Source organism: Erinaceus europaeus, chromosome 13 (genome assembly GCF_950295315.1).
Source record: "Erinaceus europaeus chromosome 13, mEriEur2.1, whole genome shotgun sequence".
Classification (NCBI taxonomy): Eukaryota; Metazoa; Chordata; class Mammalia; order Eulipotyphla; family Erinaceidae; genus Erinaceus; species Erinaceus europaeus.
Window position 1 is genome coordinate 34,437,176 of NC_080174.1, and position 25,059 is coordinate 34,462,234.

Genomic DNA, 25,059 nt, shown 5'->3' on the forward strand with positions numbered 1-25,059 from the left:
AATAGGAACATGAAAAGAAATCTTTTACTCTGCAGCTGTGTCTAATTTAATATGAAGTTCCCCAAAGAAGAGTGAACAGGATGTGATGAGGAGCCGTTAAACATGGATGCTAATATTTTGTGAGGCATCTGGTACTGTTCTACCACCTAGAAATCTAAGAATCAAATTAGCAGATTTAATTCTGCCAAAATTATCAAATTATTGTCAAAAGGTTTTTTTTGTTGTTGTTGGTGGTGGTTTTTTTTTTTTTTTTGCAGAGCAAGCCCCTCCTTTCCAACATCGCTCTACTGATCTGATGAAAGGCCAAAGTTCACCTTGTCTGTTATTTGTTGGGATGGTACATTCTGATCAGTTGCTGGTTTAGTTAAATACTGCACTTTTTTGTTTCTTTGTTTTGCTTTTAATCACAAAAGTCTTCAGGTAGTGAATCCATCACCCGAGAGCTGTGGGAGTCTGTATAGAAGATTCAAATATTTGGACTGGAAAATACGTTGGAACTATGTCAGAATTTTAAATGCATATCGAAGAATTTTAAATGCATATGCAGCAAATAAAAATTTGTAAATTCCCTGACTCTGAAATGGAAAACAATAAAGATCACCCTGATAATATATTAAGGATTATTATTATTATTACTATTATTAGATAGAGACAGAGATGGCAGGAAGAGAGAGAGTGTAAAAGACCACAGCACCAAAGCTTCATTCAGTGTGGTAGGGGCTGGGCTCAAACCTGGTTTGGGCCCATGGCAAAGCAGCACACTATCCCAGTGAACTATTTTTCCAACTCCTATTCAGAACTTTTTAACCGGCTTGGGAAATTTAACTAAATCCTAAAAAAAAAAAAAAAAAAAAAAAATAGCAGTGGTTAGCACCAAGAACTGCTGCTTGTCCTTGTACAATAGCAGAATTAAATGACTGGACAAAATCAGGTAGGCTAGAAGAGCTGAAAATGAAAAGTTGCCAGGGACTTGATTTGCCAATGTCTTGAAAGAGTTAAGGAATAAAAAAGTACCTACTTTTCAGGAATAGGTACATGTTGATTTTTTTTTCTTTTTTTCATACAGAAACTTCTTTATCATCCAACCAAAATAACAGCTGGACTTCCAGTGTGCATTAAACACACTGGATTCTGAGACTACTGATTGGAACCTGACCAGTGAGGATATGGCTAATAGAGTTGCAATTTATGACAGTGCATCTGCTATGAGTGCTGTCTTGAATGGACGCCAGGAACTCTTCCGTCAGTCACATCCATATGCTATGCATGTGTTCACTGCTACGCACATTTTTTAAATTTAGCTCTTATGGGTACATGTTATACACTTTTTCCTTGTACGTGATTTTTTTTTAAATATGCTTTAGAAAGTATACACATCTTTTCAAAGACTTTGCTGACTCACTAGGGGTTCTTTTGAATGTTTTCCTTTTCAAAGTGTCAAGTCAAAAGTGTACAATTAAAGCTGCTCTGGTCTACCAAGATTAAAAGCTATGACTTAGACTAAAATAGATATCATGATGACCTGCTCAAAAATTCTATTTTTTTTACCTTTATCCTTGACTATATATTGGCAAGAAGAGAGAGCAAGATGAATTTCCTGGTCACTTGGGGGTCATCTTATCTATGTTACCTTCTAAGCATGTGTTATTTTCAAGTTTAAATAAAGGATATCACATTGATCAGTACGACTACCTAGGAAGGAATAGTAAGTATTTCCTATAAGTATGTGATAGAAAAGACAGAGACTCTGATATTGCTGGTTTTAAAATTCAAGCACCACTTCCTCAGAGCCCCACCCTACTAGGGAAGGAGAGAGACAGACTGGGAGTATGGATCGACCAGTCAACGCCCATGTTCAGAGGGGAAGCAATTACAGAAGCCAGACCTTCCACCCTCTGCAACCCACAACTACCCTGGATCCATACTCCCAGAGAGATAGAGAATGGGAAGGCTATCGGGAGGGGATGGGATATGGAGATTATGTTATGGGAATTGTGTGGAATTGTACCTCTCTTATTTTATGGTTTTGTTAATGTCTCCTTTCTTAAATGAAAAAATAAATAAATAAAAAATTTAAAAAATATATTTAAAAAAATTCAAGCACCTATGTTATCCAGCAGATTAACTTCCATTGCTCTTCTTTTTTTCCCCAAATGACTGAGTAGTAAATCAAAGTCATCACCTGGGTTTCCAGCCATGACATCATCTCCCCCAGACAATAACTTGGATCCACCTGCATATCAGATTTCAGGCTCAGAAAAAAAAAAAAAAAACTACTATAGCCACAGGCCCTTTGGAATAAAACAAAAATAGACCTACTAGCTATCTACAAAATGGAGACCCCCCCAACTCTTCATCTGCACTATTCCAGCCTTTAGGTTCATGAATTTGTTTGGCTTTATATGTTAACTCTCTTTTCAGCCACCAGGTTCCAGATGCTAGCATGATGCCAAACAGACTTCCCTAGGGAAAAAGAGAGGCAGGCTTCCCTCTCTTTTGGACTGACCTGTCAACACCCATGTTCAGTGGGGAAGCAATTACAGAAGCCAGACCTTCTACCTTCTGCACCCCATAATGACCGTGGGTCCATACTTTCAGAGGGTTAAAGAATAGGAAATCTATTGGGGAGGAGATGGGATATGGAATCTGGTAGTGGGAATTGTGTGGAGTTGTACCCCTCTTATTCTATGATTTTGTCAGTGTTTCCTTTTTATAAATTAAAAAAAAAAAGCCTGTATACAGAAACTAAAGTATCCTGTGGAGAACAAGATAACTTTGGAATTTCCCCTTTGCCTACCCTCCAAGGGTCGGAGGGTTTTGTTTCAAAACATGTTGAAAACATGTTCATAGTTATCATTGACCAACATGTTCCACTTCTATAAACTAGTTTGCTTTCCAGTGTCATAGATAGTAGTTTCCTGGCATCAGGCTTGGTCAGTGGCTTCCTAACAAAGAACATAAGTAATTCAGCAAATTCAGCCTTAAAATGAGACAGTTTGTAGTATTACTTGGAATAAATATCTAAATATTTCACATTTAGTCAATCATATTAGCATATGGTCAGCCACAAACTAAAGAAGAAAACCCCAGAGTATTGGTTTTGCAAGGAATATTTCTAAATGTCTTCACTGAGAAAGACTAATTCTCTACTAGATATAACTAATACCTTCAAGATTGTTGCATTTGATCAAAATGATAAAGGAAAAACTATTATGGGATTTTCCCAAGAGCAGAAACTGCTTAATACTGGCACTCTTGAGTTGAATAACTTGATACACTTAATGATTCTTCCTTAAAGCAATGGTTTTTCCAACATTGTCAAAGTTTCACCACTGGGGCCACTTTTTCAGATAGAAAGAGACAGAGATCCAAGCTTCACCCAGTACAGTGGCAGCTGGGTTTGAACCTGGGTAGTAAGCATAGTAAAACAAGAACTTTCCCAGATGAGCTCTCTCAAGACTCTAATCACAACCATTTTTTAAAATAGGTTACTTTTATTTTATTTTATTATTTTTTTTAACCAGAGCACTGCTCAGCTCTGGCTTTATGGTGGTGCGTGGTACAGGGGATTGAACCTGGGACATTGGAGCCTCAGGCATGAAAGTTTCTTTGCATAACCATTATGCTATCTACCCCCACTCACAACCATTTTCAAAGAAGCATTCAGAACAGTATGAAACATCTCATGTTCAGAAGCATTAAAATCATGCAGTCTTTTTTTTAGAAATGTCACATCTAGAAATTTGGCCTAAGGGGTAACCAGAGATGTGCACAAAGATTTATGGACCACCGAGCTCACTAGAGAATTATTGGGCATTATTTAGAATATGAAAAAAAATCATACCAACTAAATAGCTAGTAGAAGAAAAAGTGGTTAAATAAATTATGTTATATCCACAGCGCACAAAATTAATGGAGCTATTACAAATCATAATAGAACACATATTAAAACAGGGAAATGCTCACAATATTGTGTTAACTGGGAAAAGCAAGTTTTAAATTGTAAGTATAGTACAGTTCCATTTTGATTTTTATAATGTGTGTAATGCACAAAGAGAAACAAGCAAAAAGACTAAAGCCTGAAGGCTGACAGATGTAATCTCTCTTACGCCAGATATTTATTTCCTTTTTTGGTAGTTTTGCCATTTCCTACAAAAAGCATATATTACTTTGACTATTGTAATTTTTTGTAAAGAAAAAATGTGCAGTTCTCTAGGTTTTTATGATTTGGAAGAATTTTCACTTTTTATACTATACAATTCCAAATAAAGAAGATAAAAATTAAGAATTCTCAACATATCTGAGTTTGGGAGCTAATAAATGCCTTCTCTACTTCTTCCCTACATCCTCACCCTCAGGAATCAACACAACATAGTTGGAAAACTGGGCAAGAAAAAGAGGAAAATGTTCCCTTGGGGTGTGTCAATGTTGTGTCAACTACAGTGCTTAAACAAAGAGCAGTGCAACAGAGACTAAAATATGAACTTTTGTGGAGGTACTTGAAAGTGGGAAGAGCTGTTTACCTAATTTCAAATAATTGGCTTTTTAAATGTTCTCTTTTCTTTGCTTTCTTTTTGATTTATTGGATAAAGAAAGGAGGGAAGATGGAGTGGGAAAGAGACAGAGAGATGCCTGCAGGCCTATTCCACTACTGGTGAACATTTCTCACTGCAGGTGGGGACCAGTGGCTTGAACCTGGATCTTTGTTCACTGTAATATCTCTGCTTAACCAGGTGTGACACCACCTGGCCTCAAATAAATAGTTTTTAGTTGTTTTACCCTCCCCTGTCCAGATCTTCTTCTTCTAGCATTTGCCCCCTGTCCAGATGAATACTAGGTACTTTGTAGATAAATACTAAAGAACAACCTCACACGTTGCTGGCCCTTAAGAGACAAGGAAAATCAAAAATCAGTGGACTAGAAAACTTCACTGAGCGTCTTCAGTGTGTGTGCATGTGAGTGTGTTGGATATAACGTTTGGTGGAGTCAGAAGTCATTGGGTACAATTGTTGGTGGATGAATTTTTAGCCCTTAGTGTAGTAATAATCTAGCAGAAAACTATCACTGTTTTCCAGGCCCCTCAAGCAGTTCTTTATTTGCTCTAAATCACCTCAGCATCCTCCAATCAGCTCAGTCCACCTCTCTATATTGTCTTCTGATCCATTCCATGTTATTCTTCCTGCTTTTCTGATATTCTCCAATCCTCCAGTCCTAAGTCCCAGAAGGATTGTTTTTTTTTTTTTTACTTTGAAATCTTTCTCCCTTATTTATACTTCTAAACTCGCTCTTTTGATATCAATCCTCCCTTCCAGTAATTCTGTTTGAAATAATACCTTGACTAGAATGACTGATTGGAGTTTTATATTTAAAAGGTAATTTGAATGAGTGCTTTTTTCTAGCTAGGAGAGAGCATCGTATTAAGTTCAGGGAAGCAGTATCCTTATTTCTCCAGTCTGATATGGAGAGGTGGGTGGAAAGGGATTTTTTTTTTTGGGGGGGAAGGGGAATATCTTTCATTTTCCTTTCATTTGCATGCATATCCACATCAATTTTAAGTGCAGTAATTACAACTCTGAAACTATATCCTCAGTCTACGTTTCTGATGGAAAAATCTAACCTCCTACAATGAATGCCACACTATTTTAAACTGCCAGTAGATTCCATTAAGTATTCCACTGCTACACAATAACCTTTATCTAGTCACCATCTTATTCTCCATGGTTTCAAAGGTGATTTATTGCTCTTCATGAATATGATGGTTGACAAATTTTAGACTGCAGAGTTTGATCTTAATAGGAGCTGAAAGATATTCATCAGGCACTAGTCTCTCTAAGGCTCTGCAACAGATAACAACATTGTGAACTGTTACATTTGAAAAACCAAAAATTGACAAGCTCACAGCAATTCTCATTTTCTTCCTTTAAAACATTTTTTCATTGTGCTTTGACAGAAACATTGTAACAAATGAAGGTATCATAAAGGTTTTCCTTAATAAACTATAATGTTTGAAGACCACTAGGCCAGGCTGAAGAGCTGTAGTTTCTGTTGTAGTATAAATGTGATGAGCTGTGATGGCAGTGTTAGCTGCTCATTCTGGAATTATACATTTATCTTGCTGAAAACATTGCATTAATAGGAAGGTTTATTTGTATGTATTGAATGTATTTTCTGTATGTGTGATTATTAAAATGGAATGGGGGCACTAAGTCAAATGTTATAACAAATAGGAATTTTAAAGCATCACTGACCAGGGCCAGATGCTGAGCACTTGGTTGAACACATGTTACAATGACAAGCCCTTGATCCCTACCTGCAGGGGGAAAGCTATGTGAGTGGTGAAGCAGTGCTGCAGGTGTTTCTCTTTCTCTCTCCTTCTCTATCTCCCTTACCCTCTCTATTTCTGGCTATCTCTATCTAATAAAAATAATTAAAAAATAAAGAGATAGAAATAAAACATTGGGAGTCGGGCTGTAGCACAGCGGGTTAAGCGCAGGTGGCGCAAAGCACAAGGACTGGCATAAGGATCCTGGTTCGAGCCCCGGCTCCCCACCTACAGGGGAGTCGCTTCACAGGCGGTGAAGCAGGTCTGCAGGTGTCTATCTTTCTCTCCTCCTCTCTGTCTTCCCCTCCTCTCTCCATTTCTCTCTGTCCTATCCAACAATGACAACAACAATAATAACTACAACAATAAAACAACAAGGGCAACAAAGGGAATAAATAAATAAAATAAATATTAAAAAATTAAAAAATAAAAAAGAAATAAAACATTATAAATCCATCAGGTAATGAAAGATGTATATGTGTGAACTGTTTAAAAGTCCAGACATCTGATACTAACATATGCTTTTCTGGTCTTCCATTAAGAAAATGAGAGTCGGGGAAAGGCGGTAGCTCAGCAGGTTAAGCGCACGTGACTCAAAGCGCAAAGACCAGTATAAGGATCCCAGTTTGAGGCCCGGGCTCCCCAGTAGCTTCACAGCAGGTCTGCAGGTGTCTGTCTTTCTCTCCCCCTCTCTGTCTTCCCCTCCTCTCTCCATTTCTCTCTGTCCTGTCCAACAAATAACGACATCAATGGCAGCAATAATAACCACAGCAGGGCTACAACAACAAGGGCAACAAAAGGGGAGAAAAAAAATGTCTCCAGGAGCAGTGGATTTGTGGTGCAGGCACTATGCCCCAGCGATAACCCTGGAGGCAAAGACAAAAAAAGAGAAAAGAAAAAGAAAATGACAGTCAATTTGCTGATTGCTTTGATCCTAACTATGAATGTATGCTATGGTTTTTTTTTTTTTTTGAGGGGAACCAAGTCCAAATTCTTTATGTAGAGCATGAAATCATAAAAAGGCTTTGATATATAGAGTCAGTGTTCTAATGTATTTAAAATGTGATTAAACTGGGATATTTCTATTACCTCAAAACTGAAGAAACTCAAGAGAAGAGAAAAAGGGGTGGGAGACTGAGACTTCAGAATCTTCAAATGCTCTAAACATTATGATTAAATGTGTGTCTGCCAGTAGAAGCCCCAAAGCTTTAAGGCCTCACTTAACCAGTGAATCACCAAATTCAGACCCAAAGTAAACTTGACAGAAAGGATACTGGGCCAAAACAAACATGAATAAATTTAACAGATATAAGACTCCATATTTCTGAAGAGAAAACACAAGTAGAACCTGAACTGGAGCTGGTGTATTGCACCAAAGTAAAAGATTCTGGGGTGGGTGGCGGGGAGAGTACAGGTCCAGGAAAAGGATGACAGAGGACCTAGTGGGGGTTGTATTGCTATGTGGAAAACTGAGAAATGTTATGCATGTACAAACTACTGCATTTACTGTCGATTATAAACCACTAATCCCCCAATAAACAAGTTAAAAATAAATAAATAGTCCCATTGGTTTGTTTCTGCTTTAGTCTTCCTTGCAATTGAGTTTGTTTCATCAAAGATGTCCTTGAGGTTTAGGTGGGAAAGTGTTTCACCAATGTTTTCCTCTAAGTATTTGATTGTTTCTGGTCTGACATCCAGGTCTTTGATCCATTTGGACTTGATTTTTGTTTCTGGTGAGATAAGGTGGTTCAGTTTCATTCTTCTGCATGTTACAACCCAGTTTTCCCAGCACCATTTATTGAAGAGAGCCTCTTTCTTCCATTTAATACTTGGGCCCCCTTATCAAAGATTAGATGTCCATAGGTGTGGGGGTTTATTTTAGGGCTTTCAATTCTGTTCCACTGGTCTGTGTGCCTATTTTTGTTCCAGTACCATGCTGTTTTGATGATGATGGCCTTATAATATAGTTTGAGATCTGGGAGTGTGATGCATCCATTTCTGTTTCTTTTCCTCAAATTGATGAACATGGAATAAAGGGTACATAGCTCACCAAGTATGTACTCCTGAGTAGGAAGTGTCCACTTTACCATATGTGAAGACCTAGGTTTTTGTTCCCAGTATCATATGAGAGCAAGCACCATGCACGGGGAAAGCTCCATGGGCAGTGGAATTGGTGCTGTGGTGTATCTCCTCTCTCCCACCCTGTCTCTGATATTGAAAGGAAGAAAAAGACTATTGAGAAAATGTCATCACACAAGCACAAAAAGATACCCCCAGTATAATAAAAACAGTAACAATAATAAAGATAATAATAAATAAGGATATACCAGACAAGAAACTAATATCCAAAATATAGAAAGAGCTCACCGAACTTAGCAACAAAAAAGCAAATAATCCCATCCAAAAATGGGCAGAGGATATGAACAGAATATTAACTACAGAAGAGATCCAAAAGGCTAACATACACATGAAAAATTGCTCCAGGTCACTGATTGTCAGAGAAATGCAAATAAAGACAATATTGAAATGCCAACTCACCCCTGTAAGAATGGCTTACATTTAAATGATAGCAGCAACAAATGCTGGAGAGGTTGTGGAAACAAAGGAACTCTCCTACACTGCTGGTGGGAATGTCAGTTGGTCCAGCATCTATGGAGAGCAGTCTGAAAGACCCTCACAAGGCTAGAAATAGACCTCCTATATGACCCACCTTCTCCAATTCATCCTGGATGGAACTAGAAGGAATTATGTTAAGTGAGCTAGGTCAGAAAGACAAAGACGATTATGGGATGATCCCACCCATAAACAGAAGTTGAGTAAGAAGAACAGAAAGGGAAACTCTAAAGCAGTATCTGACTGAGTTTGGAGTAGGGTAGCAAAGTAAAAATCTCTGGGTGGAGGGTGATGGTAGATGTTCAGCTTCACTGGGGGATGCGGGGGGGGAATCGGGGTGACACACACAGAGACCTTTGGTAGTGGGAATGGTGTTAATATACACTCCTATTAACTTATAGTCTCATAAATCACTACTCAATTAATGTGAAAGGGGGAAATGGATGAAATGTCTCAAACATTTTGATGCATAGACCATATCTCTGAGTATATGTTCCTTCAATCTAAGCACTTATAACTTCAAATTGGTAATTATACTGAATTTTAACAGTGGGCTCAAATTGTTAATACATCTCTAATAATGGATTGTTCTTTGAAATATTAAATCTCCTGAAAGCTTAGACGAGGGAGAATAGAAGCAACTGGTGGCATTACTTTATAAGATACAGCTATATGTAAAGAGCATTGAAGACATAAATTATGGTGAGGTCTTGTATTATACAGCAAATGCTAACAAAGGGATTTTCAGTGTTAACCCAATTCCAAATAATTTGGTTATAGCAATAACCATCTATTGCCTTCTTAAACAGTAAGGTAGTAGGAACCTTCCCCTTTCTCTATAAAGCCCATATTTCTCCCAGGTCTGTAACCTCTAGGGTAGGGCTCACTTTCCTACATGCTTCTCTCAATTCATACCAACTGGTACTGTATTTGCTGATCCCAGCCTAAGCAATGCAACCAGTACCAACTTGTTATGTTACACTTTGGGCTGTGTCCAGATATATCAGACATGGAATATCAACCCTTCTGCTTCATTACTCCGATGAGACTTTTCATAGCTCATTCCATTTCAAGTGTCACATTTCTTAACAAAACCTCAAAACCTAGATATAGGCCAGGACTCATGAGATAGGGCATATGTACATGTATCCATAAGTTAGGGGAAAATATATACCTTAAAGCAAAAGTACACAATAATTTTCAGTAGGTCAATAAATTAAGCAAACAAGTGGAAAGACCTAAAAAGACACCTTAAAGTGCCTAATGAAACAGTTTCTACTTAGACCTAGATACCTTCCTTACCTACCTCCAATTACAAGTCCCTCAGTCACTCCAAAGCTAATCTTCTCAGACAAAGTAAGGACTACAAAAGCTGAGTAAGGACAAGAGACTGGCATACTTTAATGATGACTCTCTAGTCACTATGAGGCCATCTCATTACCTGGGGCCCTAGTCAAGAAGTCCTGGGATTCCCACACAGATATGATGGGCCCTTGAACAGGCCTTGAATAGATCCCTCTCACCACTGTCACTGGTCATCTCCATCAGGAACAACATGATGGACATCTTTGTAGGCCCATATAGGACTTTTCCCTCAATGCGGATCAGTAATGGTAGGGACAGCACCATTCTCAGAAGGGAGGTTAGGCCAATATACTCTACCACTGGAAGAAGTTGAGTCCCAAAATTAATGCTGGTAGAATGTTCCTAGCCATGACCACAGAATGTGAGCTCAGACCTACACAGATGCAGAAGTTACACTGGCTCCTGTGAGGGATATAGGCCCTAGATCAAATAGATGGGGTTTACAGTTAACAATATTTATATACTTTTCCTATATTTGGGAGTTATTCTCTCCCCTGATCCAACTTTCCAGTCCTTTTCCCAACTCTGACACCATCTCCTCAGATAATACCTTGGGTCCACCTGCATGTTAGCTATCAAGCTCAGGCAAAAATTAGTAAAGTCATGGGCCCCTTGGAATATACCTAAAATAGCTTTTTCAAAAATGAAGGCCCCAAATCTCATCTACTATATTCTTACTTTTAGGTTCCTGATTAATTAACAATTTGTTCTGCTATATATCTTAATGCTTTTTCAGCCACCAAGTTCCAGATGCTACCATAACGCCAACCTAACTTCCCTGGGCAGATGACCTTCCACTTTCTGAACCCCATAATGATTCTTGGTCCATCCTCTCAGAGGGATAAAGAATAGGAAAGCTATCAAGGGAAAGGATGCAACAGGGTGTTCTGGTGGTGGGAACTGTGTGGAATTATATCCCTCTTATCTTATGTTCTTGTCAATATTTCCATTTTATGAATAAATTTTAACAAGTGGTATATATATATATATATATATATATATATATATATATATATGTAAAAAAGAAATTTTCAACTAAAGTTGGGCCAGTTAAAAGACATCATTTTAGAAAGGAGAAGAATAAATGAGCAAGAAATGAAAGAAGTCAATAAACCAGTAAAGGCTCATAGGCAAGGGTAAATTAACATCTTCATAGTTTAAGGAGAAATAACCATTGTAAAATAATGAAAATGCTAGTATATTAAAAGATGTCATGAAATGTTGGGACTATTCATTCCACTATGGAGTGAAACTACTATGTAGAAAGAGAGTCACTGAAGCAGAATAAAGGAATCAGCACAGTCACTCCTACTCAGAACAAAATTACACAAACATATGCTAACATGAAAAAATATGATGGACTTATAATTATTTTAATGTAGAAAGGGGCCCAAGCCAAGATACACTATTAGACTGCATCTGTTTATTTCTAGAGGTCTCAGAGTAATGAAAGAGAAATGACATTAAAGTCATTTGGGGGTGGAGGGGTCAATAATAGGAAGCAGTTTTAAACAATCAGAATTTTCCAACAATGAAATGAACTCCATTATGTGACAATGGCCTCCTCACTATAAGAAACACAATAGCAGAGGCTAGGTTACCATCTGTCAGAGAGACTATCAATGAGATTACAGCATCTCTATTAAGTGCTCTGGAATAAGGATTTGGAAAAAAAAACACATCTTATAAAAATTATTCATAAAATGTTTCAACAATTGATTTCACAATATTTACCATAAGAGTAAAGATATAATTTAAGTTTAAATGCTACTTTATCTTTGCAAACAGAAGTGACTGATCAAAGTTTTTAAATGCATATATAGGTGGCACTTTTTTCCGAAAATCTTTGTATTGGGGGAAATAATGGTTTATAGGGCAGTTGTTGATATATAAATGCAGTTTCTTATCTTCCCACGACAGATGTCTTCACACCACTCCTACCACCAATCCACATCTCTTGTCACTATCATGTTGTAGAGAGCCAATGACCTCTCCACCTCCTTTCCAACCTACTCCCAGACCAGAATTTCCACTTTGCTACAATACACCTTTCACTCAGCCAGACATAAGTTTTGCCCTGTGCCCCAACCTTTTTTTTTTATGTAGCTCAGTGGAACTTAACATGCCAGTAGAAATAATTGGCTTTTCAGTTATTCAACCATACTATCTACATTCTATAGTAGCATTAGAAATAATATTAAGGGGGCCAGGCGGTAGCACAGCGGGTTAAGCTCACGTGGCGCAAAGCTCAAGGACTGGCAGAAGGATCCCAGCTCGAGCCCCCAGCTCCTCACCTGCAGGGGAGTCACTTCACAGGCAGTGAAGCAGGTCTGCTGGTGTCTGTCTTTCTCTTCCCCTCTTTATCTTCCCCTCCTCTCTCCATTTCTCTCTGTCCTAGCCAACAACAAAGACAACAATAATAGTAACACCACAACCGATGGGCAACAAAGGGGAAAAAATGGCCTCCAGCAGCAGTAAATTCATAGCGTAGGGACTGAGCCCCAGCAATAACCATGGAGGCAAAAAAAAAAAATGATAATGTTAAATATTTCATTAGCTAGAAACACCTAAGGATAAAATAAAAAGAGAGAACAGGTTGGGATTTGGAGATAGAATTCTGAATTTGAGGCCAGAGGCACACCTCCCTAATTCTTGATAAGGCATTAAATCCCACTGAGATTCAATGTACTTGCCAATAAAAGAGGATAATAATAGTCAATGTAACTCGCTAGTGGTAAGAATGGATGATGGAAAAAATGTATAAACATGCTATGAACATAAGATTGGTTATTATCAGGACTTTAAGAAGTCACTATCCTTTATTATTCATATCATAGCTTTTATAGTTATAAAACCTAGGTTAAACTTAGGAAGTAAACCCTAGGACAGAAGTTTAGATAGTAATCCTAGGAAGCTCTAATAGACGAGTAAAAAAAAGTCAATACTAGGTTGTGCTTCTTTATCATCACACACTCTTGAAGAGGATGTTGGGAAGAAAGCACAGGAAACCTCAGAGAAGTGAGGAAGCTAAGATCTTGCTCCTCCAATTTCCATCAGTTTTCCAATGAAGTCTACCCCTAGGGTGCTATATTTCCATATTTCTTACCACACCCCCCCTGCCCTGGCTGAGCTCCAATAGTCAAAGAAAGTCACAGGCAAAGAGCCACAGATGCTTGTAACAGAAGTCACTGCATCTGAATGCTTTCATGTGCTTAAGGCACCAACTGCATGCTCTCTATCCATGCTTTTTATCTTCATTTAGAGAAAAATAAGGCACAAAGAAGTTTTAGGAATGCTCTATAAATATATAATTGCAAATCACAGTACAAATCAAATTCAGAAGAAGTTGTTTTCCACTTCTACCACTCAGAAGAAGTGGTTTTCCAAAATGTCATGTGCCTATTGACAGGGTGACAGTATTTTGGCAAGTTTTAGACCAAAGAGACATTTGATTGAGAAGTAAGGAGATATGTAAAAGTGTGAAAGGAGTTCATATCAAAACTGAATGGTGAAGAATGCCAATGGTTATAAGAAAGTTAAGGGGAGTTGGGTGGCATCACAGTGAGTAAGCACAGATGGTGCAAAGCACAAGGACCTGCATAAAGATCCTGGTTCCAGCCCCAGGCTCCCCACCTGCAGGGGAGTCACTCACAAGCAGTGAAGCAGGTCTGCATGTGTCTATCTTTCTCGCCCCCCCCATCTTCCCCTCCTCTCTCCATTTTTCTCTGTCCTATCCAACAATGATGACATCAATAACAACAATAATAACTACAACAGTAAAACAACAAGGTCAACAAAAGGGAATAAATAAAATATTTTTTAAAAAAGTTAAAAGAAAATCTTTGTTCAGGTTAAAAATGCTCATTAACCAAGATCTCGTAGGGTCATCTTTTTCCACCCTCCATTAGTCTAAGCTCTATCTTGGTTAAGGTCTTTAAAAATCCATAGGAAAGATTTCACCCACTTCTGTTTCTACATTTTCTTTTCTAGGCATGGTCATGTAGAACCTCTTTCCAGCAGCCTGACCTATATGAGAGAGGATACTAATCCTGACTTATCTCAGCTATAAAGTATGATCTATTACAGTGTTGTCCTGTCAGTCAGACTTCTTAATGGTGTAAGGTGAGGGATTCGGTTCATCAATCTACCATGAGGTGAGGGACCTGAAAGTTCCTTCATCCTAAACGTTTGATGTTATTGACTTCCAGTATGGCCTTTGAGCAAGTCATTTAGCCTCTTTAGCTCAGTTAACCATATGGAAAATGAACATGATAATATCTCACAAGGGTATTGTGAGATTACTCAATGTTTATAAAGTGCTTGGAAATGAAAGGCCCTTGATGTGCCTAGCAGAATCATTAATCATGTGGCCAGTTGAATTCAGACAGCTGGTATGTTATAGAACTCTCTGTCCCTTCAATAATTTAACTGCGACACCTCACAAGTCATGAAGTTTAAATCTGTGAGACATTGGATAATGAATTTCATGCTTGTGTTGGAGAATGTGTTAGGCAGAGATTGGCAGGTTGAGCCCATCCCCCTCATATCAAGGTCAACCTCAAACACTACCACTTCTACAAAGCACATCTTCCTAACCCCAAATTGCATCTGGCTAGTTTTAAAGCCTTCAGACTTTATTATTATTATTATTTATATATTTGTAGATAAATCTGCTTTTATTAATGTCAAAGTATAGTTAACTAATTTATCAGCTTTCACAGGTAATTTTTTTTCCTTTTTTATTTCCTATTCCTGATGGAATTGGAGTTCAGAAAACTCTGATTATCTTCCCCTAAGATTTACCCTTCTGGTAATATGGACCAAAATTCTTTTTTTTTTCTTTTTTTTATTGTCTGTATTTATTGGATAGAGACAGACAAAAATCGAGAAGGAGGGAGTGATAGAGAGGGAGAGAGACAGAGAGACACCTGCAGTACAGTTTTACCACTTGCAAAGCATGCTTCCTGCAGGTAGGGACCAGGGGCTCGAACCCGGGTCCTTACACATTGTAACATGTGCATTCAACCAGGTGTGCCACCACCCAGCCCCTGGACCAAAATTCTTTATGAGGTTCAGAAAGTAGAAGGCCTGGCTTCTATAACTGCTTATCTGCTAAACATGACCACTGGCACATCAATCCATACCTCCAGCCTGTTTCATTTTTTTTCTTTTTTTTTTCTTTATTGAAGGATTAATGGTTTACAGTCAACAGTAAAATACAATAGTTTGTACTTGTGTAATATTTCTCATTTTTCTACATAATAATTCAACCCCCACTAAGTCCTCCTCCACCATCATGTTCCAGTACCTGAACCATCTGCCCCTACCCCAGAGTCTTTTAGTATGCAGCAATACACCAACTCCTATTCAAGTTCTTCTTTGTACTTCCCTTCTGTTTTTATGTTTTAATTTCTGTCTAAGAGTGAGATCATCCCATATTCATTCTTCTGTTTCTGACTTATCTCACTTAACATGATTTCTTCAAGCTCCCTCCAAGATAGGGTGAAGAATGTGAATCCACTAATTTTAATAGCTGAGTAGTACTTCATAGTGTATATTTATCACAACTTAACTCAGCCACTCATCAGTTGTTGAACACCTGGGTTATTTCCAGATTTTGGTTATTCCAAACTGTGCTGCTAAGACCATAGGTATACACAAATCTTTTTGAATGGATATGTTTGGTTCCTTAGGCTATAGCCCCAGGAGAGGAATTTCAGGGTCATAGGGTAGGTCCATTTCTAGCCTTCTGAGAGTTCTCCAGACTGCTCTCCACAAGAGTTGGACAAATTTACATTCCCACCAGCAGTGCAGGAGGGTTCCTTTGCCCCCAAAACCTCTACAGCATTTGTTGTTGCTACCCTTTCTGATATATAACATTGTCATGGGAGTGAAGTGGTATTTCATTGTTGTCTTTATTTGCATTTCTCTGATAATAACTCAGAGTATTTTTTCATGTTTGTCGACATTTTGGATCTCTTTTATGGAGAATATTCTGTTCATATCCTCTCCCCACTTTGGATAGGGTCATTTGTTGTTTGTCGCTGAGTTCTTTATATATTTTGGTTATTAAACTCTTGTCTGATGTATGGTATGTAAAGATCTTCTCCCCTAGCCTGTTTCTATCTTTCTGAAGTGGGCTATGGCTCTGGAGATGTGAGGCTCCAAGACATATTGTTGAGCTCATCTGCTCAGGTATGTCAGGATGAAATCATAGCACCTGCAACTTGATGGGTGAAATGTAGTAAGATATAAATGAGAACAAACTGTTTAAGGAATAGGAACCAACAAGTTTGAATAGAGCATATGGGAATAGGGATTATAGAGTGTATAGAAGCTAGGAAATATTTCAGGTATGTTTCTAGGGTCCCACGACTGTGTAAGTTTTGCTGGAGCTTGACAGCTAACCTGCAGGTGGACTAAAACCACCATGAGTTTTGCTTTACTTCTATTCTGTTCGTTCCATCCCCTTTCAGATAGAAAACTCCTTGAGGAAACAGTGAGTGCATTTTGTTCCATCTTCATTATTGTCTATAGCACATAAAACAGACATTTGAAACAACCAGATTAATTCTAGAAACCCTAATCTTGCTATTTCAACCATTCTTCACTTATAAACATGTGGCTTGTTCTACAAATTATTTTTAAGAACAATTTGAGAGAGAGAGAGAGCAGAGCAGAGCAGAGAACTATTCAACTCTGGCTTATGATTGAACCTAGGATTGAGCATGGACCTCCAAGTCTCAGGAATAAAAGTTGAGTGTGCTACCTTTGTGATATCACCCAGACTCAAATATTTTAAATATAATAATGGATCTTTTTTTTGTAAATAAAAAATGGAACTAAGTATTCAAGCAAACTCTGCAGTGTCTGTTTTAACAATGTAAATATTTACTCCCTGTTTCAATTTAATAGTAAACATTTTTTTAGTCAATCTGTCCTATTTGTTCAATGCTGCAATGTAGAAATAAATATCTTTTGCATCCTTGCCCTCAGAAACTCATAGTCAAATGGGGAGACTAACAAATGAATACATTGCAATGCCAAGTAACTAGTACAACACTAATGCTATGGCCTAGATACAGGAGGTTTGCAATAAACTGATCCAGTGAACTATATAGAGTGTTAATACTCACTGTAGGTAAAGCCAGACAGAATTGCCCCCAAAGAGCAAAGAAGAAGAGACAGCAGTGCTTTCAGACACATATGAGTCTGCAAAGACTAAGGGACATTAGCACATCCAATGAAATAGCAGAACCACAGCCAGTACAGCTTTGCTTAAGCATAAAATACATATGAAGGGGCTCCTGGTGGGCCTGCCATCAGGAGGTTGGCAGCTCCCCTTGCAAATAGCTGTTTCTATCTTGCTCAAGAGTTTGGACATTTTTTTTTCATTTCCTATTAGGAAGTTGATAAAAGCTCTTAAAGCTAAGTTTCCTTCTTAAATTAAATTTTCTTGTACTAGTTTAAATTCTGATTATCTAAGAAAAATAGCACAGGCTAGGCAAAAGCAACTGAAGCCAAGATCTGGAGAGGAGGTTGTATTACACTTCCCTCTTTAAAAAAAAAATGGTTTGCTTTTATCTATGAGAAAGAGTGAGAGGGAGAAAGGGAGAGGGAGAGAGAGAAAGGGAGGGAGAGAAAAATAGAATTCAGAGCAGCACTCCAGTATATGGGGTACCAGGATCAAACTCAGGATCTCATGCTCCTGAGTCCAACACTTTATCCCACCACCTGTCCTTGGCATTTTCTGAGTAATGTTTATGTTTGAATGTATAACTTCTACTGGTGGAAGACCTATTACTGGCTAAAGCTAACAATGTAGTAGTGGAGGTTTTGAGGACTTCTATGCATGGGGTGGTCATCCACTCTTTTATGGATTTCTTCATGGCCTCTGCCCAATAATTACATGAATGATTCAGACAGAAAAACTGATGCAGGCACAGGGGAGGATCCCCACATCTGAGAGGCTGAACCAGGGTCCCCTGGGACAGACTTCCAACCAATGCACATCACCCCTTACATAGAGTGGTGCAGAAACTGCTGAACATATCTGCTTTCCTCTTCTCTTGAATGTGAGAACAATTATGTCTACTGTGTCCTACAGGCATATCTCTCTCTCTCTCTCTCTCTCTCTCTCTCTCTCTCTCGTGTGTGTGTGTGTGTGTGTGTGTGTGTGTGTTGGTATTTGTAAGAAAAGATACTCTCTAGCCCTGGAAATCATATTTACAAGTGCAGTACACATTTTCTAAAATTAGGAGGGAAATTCCAGCAGGAGAACAGCTTCTCTGGCAGCCTGGGGGAGAGGAAGCATCTCATTGCCTATTCATGAGGAAGCCAGTCTCTCAGGGAGCTTTGCTTTTCCAGACTGGCCTGAGAAGGAAGCCAATATAAAAACAACAGGTCCCTGGATTCAGCTTGACGTAAACTTATACAAGATGGAAGGGCCTCAGAACTCACTTTCCATCTTCTCATCACAGTCTCTCTAATGCAAGTGCTTTGGGTCTTACACTGTGAACTTGTGTGGGTAAGCACATGTATAACTTATATGCATGGAATTCACATATTCACAGGCTGAGCTATTCATGGACAAGGAAGATTCCAAACACTGTGTGTGACAATCTGCTGCACTACTTTGAAGTTATGAGTCATAGTATGCATACACATACACACATGTATGCATCATGGTACTATAAAATATACCTGTTATGTTTTCCCTTTGGAAAACTCATGGTAGGACGAGTTCATCTCACTTCCTGAACTTCTTGCACTTCTGCCTTTCTAGCCACCCTACATCTGTTTATCTGTGTACATGCAAAGGAAAGAGTATGGCACAAATGAACTAGAACCAGTCTGCTGCCAAAAATGGACATGAGCCACTAGCAAAATAGCTCTTTTGAATAGTGCACTTTTTTGCTATGTGAGCCACCCAGCTTCCAGCCTGGCCTCCGCCATATTGAAGGAAGCTACAGTGCTTGGTCTCTTTCACGCTATCCCTCTGTGTCTCTGCCTCTTACAAAAGAAAAAGAGGAAAAGGAAAAGGAAAATAGCAAGTAAGCAAACAAGGTCCTGGTGATATCATACCTGGTTGAGTGTACACATTGTCCTGTGGAAGGATCCTGGTTCACACCAAGTCACCAACTGCAGAGGGAGGCTTCGTGAGCAGTGAAACAGTGCTATAGATGTCTTTCTCTTTCCCTCCTGATCTCATCATCCTCTCTCAATTTCTCTCTGTACTATCAAATAAAATAAATATATAAGCCTTTAGAAATGTGTCAAAATAGACCTACTAAATAAAGAAGAAACTTGACAATGAACATCTGCATTACATGACAAAATCGCTGCCTCTTTCAAGCTCGCATGTCGGTTCACCAAGATTCATCCATCAACTGAAGGAGCAGAATATTCTAGTGGTACTAAAATGTCTGCGTGGCCACTTGTGTCCCATCCAGTTCTGTCTGAATGTACAAAAGCCTGTTCTCTTCTCTATTTGAAAGCTCTACAGACCCACTGCCTTCTGTGCCAGCTCATTATGAGCACTGAAGTGAGCTCAAGAAATGTGCCATTTTGAAGTGGTAAACTACATGGGAGGCATAGCTCCTCACTCCTGAATGTGGTTTCACATGGATAGACACAACAGCACTGTCAGGTTTTGAAGCTAGCTGGATTTCTGGGGCCATTGTGATGGGGAAGCTTCTAAGGAGCACTTGTGCTGCTCATTGGAAAACTTTTCCCGGTTATAAGAGGTGAGATAAGGAGAAAGCAATGATCTATATTTGGAGACCAAAGGTGAAGTCAGGGGATAACAGGCGCATTGGATACTGACAAAATAATGAGACCATGCCAAGTTCTGAAAACAGAGAATGGCTGGATTCTATTAAATTTATATAAGACTAGACTGAGATTTGATGAAAGTATTCACTACCCAAATATATTTTTTTAATTTTTTGGTTTATTTTTAATTTTTAAAATTATTTATTTATTTATTGGACAGAAAGACATGATAGGGAAAAAGATAGAATTACATCTGAAGCACTGCATTACCACTTGCAAGGCTTTCACAGTGTGGGTAGGGACCAGGAATTTTTTTTTATTATTTGCTTATTGGGGAATTAATGTTTTACATTAGACAGTAAATACAATAGTTTGTACATGCATAATATTTCCTAGTTTTCCACATAACAATGCAACCGACATTAGGTCCTCTGTCATTTTTTTGGACCTGTATGCTCCCCCCCAACCCACCTAAGAGTCTTTTACTTTGGTGCAACGTGCCACTTCCAGTTCAGGTTCTACTTGTGTTTTCTCTTCTGATCTTGTTTTTCAACTTCTGCCTGAGAATGAGATCATCCCACATTCATCCTTCTGTTTCTGACTTATTTCACTTACTATGAATTTTTCAAGGTCCATCCAAGATCAGCTGAAAACGGTGAGGTCACCATTTTTTATAGCTGAGTAGTATTCCATTGTGTATATATACCACAACTTGCTCAGCCACTCATCTGTTGTTGGACACCTGGGTTGCTTCCAGGCTTTAGATATTAAAAATTGTGTTGCTAAGAACATATGTGTACATAGATATTTTTAGATGGGTGTGTTGGGTTGCTTAGGATATATCCTTAGGAAAGGAATTGCAGGATCTTAGGGTAGGTCCATTTCTACTTTTCTGAGAGTTCTCCAGACTACTCTCCACAGAGGCTGCACCAATTTACATTCCCACCAGCAGTGCAGGAGTGTTCCTTTGACCCCACAACCTCTCCAGCATTTGCTGCTGTTACCTTTTCTGATGTATGGCATTGTCACAGGAGTGAAGTGGTATCTCATTGTTGTCTTTATTTGCACTTCTCTGACAGTCAGAGACTAGGAGCATTTTTTCATGTGTTTCTTGGCCTTTTGGATCTCTTCTGTGGTGAATATCCTGTCCATGTCCTCTTCCCATTTTTGGATGGGGCTATTTGTCTTCTTGTTGTTGAGATTGGAAAGCTCTTTATATATTTTGGTTCTTAGCCTCTTGTTTGATATATGGCATGTAAATATCTTCTCCCATTCTGTGAGGGGTCTCTTGGTTTGGGTAGTGGTTTCTTTTGCTGTGCAGAAACTTTTTAATTTTATGTAGTTCCATAGGTTTATGCTTGCCTTAGTCTTCTTTATAATTGGATTCATTTCATTGATGTCTTTAAAATTTATGCAGAAAAGAGTTCTGCCAATATTTTCCTCTAAGTATCTGATAGTTTTTGGTCTGACATCCAAGTCCTTGATCCACTTGGAGTTTACTTTTGTATTTGGTGAAATACAGTGGTTCAGTTTCATTCTTCTGCATGTTTCAACCCATTTTTTCCAACATAATTTGTTGAAGAGATTTTGCTTTCCCCGTTTAATAGTCTGGGTACCTTTGTCAAAGTTTAGATGTCCATAGCTGTGAAGGCTTACTTCTGGGCTCTGAATTCTATTCCACTGGTCAGTGTGTCTACTCATGTTCCAGTACCGAGCAGTTTTGATTACCAAGGCCCTATAATATAATTTAAGATTTGGAAGTGTGATGCCTTCAGTTCTGTTTTTTCGTTTCAAGATTATTTTGCAATTCTAGTTTTTTTTTCTGATTCCAGATAAACATTTGTAGCATTTGTTCTATTCTCCTAAAAAATGTGGTTGGAATTTTATGGGGAAACCATTAAATATGTATATGGCTCTGGGTAGTGTATTCATTTTGATTATGCTAATTCTTCCAACCCATGAACATGGAATATCTTTCCACTTCTTTGTGTCTTTTTCAATTTCCTTTAGTAGTGACTCATAATTTTCAATTTACAAGTCTTTCACTTCTTTGATAAGGTTTATTCCTAGATATTTTGTTGTTTTTTTACTATAGTAAAAGGAATTGATTTCTGGATTTCAACTTCTTCTAAGTTAGTGTTTTCAAAGAAATGCCACTGACTTTTGAATGTTAATTTTTGTAGCCTGACACCTTACTGTATTGCCTGATGATTTCCAAAAGCTTCTTGCTGAATTCCTTAGGTTTTTCTATGTATACTATCATGCAGGTAGGGAGAGTTTGATTTTTTCTCTTCCGATCTGTATCCTTTTAATTCCTTGTTCCTGCCTGATTGCTATGGCAAGAACATCCAACACTATGTTGAATAATAATGGTGATAATAGGCAGGCAGCCATGTCTAGTACCTAATGTGAGGGGAAATGCTTCCAGTTTTTCACCATTGAGTATGATGTTAGTTGTAGGTTTGCTATACATAGATTCCATTATCTTGAGGAATTTTCCATCTATTCCCATTTTTGTAGTGTTTTTATCATAAAGTGATATTGTATTTTGTCAAAGGCTTTCTCTGCATTTATTGATATGACTATGTGGTTCTTAGTCTTGCTTTAATTGATGTGGTGGATCACGTTGACTGATTTACGTATATTAAAACAACCTTGCATCCCTGGGATAAGCCTCACTTGGTCATGACCAACAATCTTTTTTTTTAATATACTGCTGTATCTAGTTGGCTAGAATTTTTTCAATATTTTAGCATCTATGTTCAACAGAGATATTGGTCTTTAGTTTTCTTTTTTGGTTTTGTCTCTGTCTGCTTTTGGTATCAAAGTGATGTTGGCTTCATAGAAGTTGGAAGGGAGTATGACAAAGTCTTCACACTTCTGGAAGACTTTTAAAAGCAGAGGTATTAGTTCATCCTTGAAGGTTTTGTTGAATTCATTTGTAAAACGATCTGGTGCAGGACTTTGATTCTTGGGAAGGTTTTGATAAATGTCCCTATTTCATTAGCTGTGATGGGCTAGTTCATATTATCTAGTTCCTCTTTAATTTTGGAAGTTCATAGGTATCTAGAAAACTGTGCATACTCAAGAATAGACCACATGTTAGGCCACAAAGACAGCATCCACAAATTCGAGAGAATTGAAATCATTCCAAGTATCATCTCAGACCAAAGAGGAGTAAAGCTAACATTTAATAACAAACAGAAAATTACTAAAAGACACAGAACTTGAAAACTAAACACCATGCTGCTTAAGAACCACTGGGTCAGAGAGACACAGAAGCAAGAAATTAAAATGTTCTTGGAAACAAATGAAAATGAAGACACAAGCTACCAAAACATTTGGGACACAGCTAAAGCAGTACAGAGAGGGAAACTCATAGCCATACAATCACATATTAAACAACAAGAAAAATCTCAAATAAATGACCTTACTGCACAACTTAAGGACTTAGAGGAAGAGAAACAAAGGAATCCTAAAGCAGTCAGAAGGACAGAAACTACTAAAATTAGAGCAGAAATAAACAACATCAAAGATAAGTGAAGCATAAAAAGATCAATCAAGCCAAATGTTTTCTCTTTGAAAAATTAAACAGGATTGATAAGCCCCTAGCCAGACTCACTAAAAAAGGGGGATAAGATGCAAATGAATAGAATTGCACTTTTACAATTCTATTTATTTTAATAAATTCTATTTATTTGATAAATGTCCCTATTTCATTAGCTGTAATGGACCTATTCATGTTATCTAGTTCCTCTTTATTTGATTTTGGAAGTTCATCAGTATCTATGAACCTATGGAGGAGATATCACAACTGACACCACAGAAATTCAGAAAATCATGTGAAACTTCTATGAAGAACTATAAGCTGCCAAGCTAGAAAATCTGGAAGAGATGGAAGAATTCCTAGAAGCATATACCATTCCAAAACTGAACCAAGAAGAACTACAAGATCTAAATACACCAATCACAGAAAAAGAAATCGAAACAGTTATTAAGAATCTCCCCAACAACAAAAGTCCTGGACCAGATGGCTTCACAAATTCTACAAAACCTCCTGGAAACAGTTAATAACCACACTTCTTTTTTTTTTTTTAATTTTTTATTTAAGAAAGGATTAGTGAACAAAAGCATAAGGTAGGAGGGGTACAACTCCACACAATTCCCACCACCAAATCCCCATAACCCACCCCCACCCATGGTAGCTTTCCCATTCTCTATCCCTCTGGGAGCATGGACCCAGGGTCGTTGAGGGTTACAGAAGGTAGAAGGTCTGGCTTCTGTAATTGCTTCCCCGCTGAACATGGGCGTTGACTGGTCGGTCCATACCCCCAGTCTGCCTCTCTCTTTCCCTAGTAGGGTGTGTCTCTGGGGAAGCTGAACTCCAGGACACATTGGTGGGGTCTTCAATCCAGGGAAGCCTAGACAGCATCCTGGTGGCATCTGGAACCCGAGTAATGAAGCTGAAGGGTTGTCATTCCACACGTGAAGTCTCTGGATACAGTCTGAGGTGAAGCATGTTGTGATGGCAATCGTTGCTTTGGTTAGGTTGTGATCGGCGGATGCAATATTATTTAGTTTGGATTGGGAGATGCATACGGGAAAGTGGGCCCTATCCTAGGGTGCCAGGACTGGGGGAAGTAGGGGCTCTATAGTGAAGATGTGAGGTTCCTGCTGTCTTAGGGTTCAAAAAGACAATCAATAGTTAATATTATTATCACATTATTTGTTAATTGGGTTAACTTTGAAAAGTCCCTTTGTTATGGTTTGCTGTACAGTACCAAGTATCTTGTATATAGCTGTGCTATTGGAAGCTTCTAATCTACTTGGTCTAGGCTTTTGAGAGAGTCCGCATATCAAATACATAGCCTATATATTAAAAAGATTCAGTTTGTCTTTTGAGAAACTTTGAGACATACAATTGATTTCCCCCTCTCATATTAATTAGCTACTGATTTATATGTCTACATTTTGCTAGGAGTGTA

The 25,059-nt window shown here is 38.3% G+C and overlaps 1 long non-coding RNA gene across 1 annotated transcript in view; it reads right to left on the reverse strand.

The window, feature by feature from the left end:
* Window positions 1-24,743, reverse strand: part of LOC132542723 (uncharacterized) — a 392,193-nt gene extending 367,450 nt beyond the window's left edge. Inside the window, exon 1 of the long non-coding RNA XR_009553697.1 lies at window positions 24,502-24,743. This is a non-coding gene — a long non-coding RNA (uncharacterized LOC132542723). The remainder of the gene's footprint in view (window positions 1-24,501) is intronic.
* Window positions 24,744-25,059: the final 316 nt, after the last annotated feature.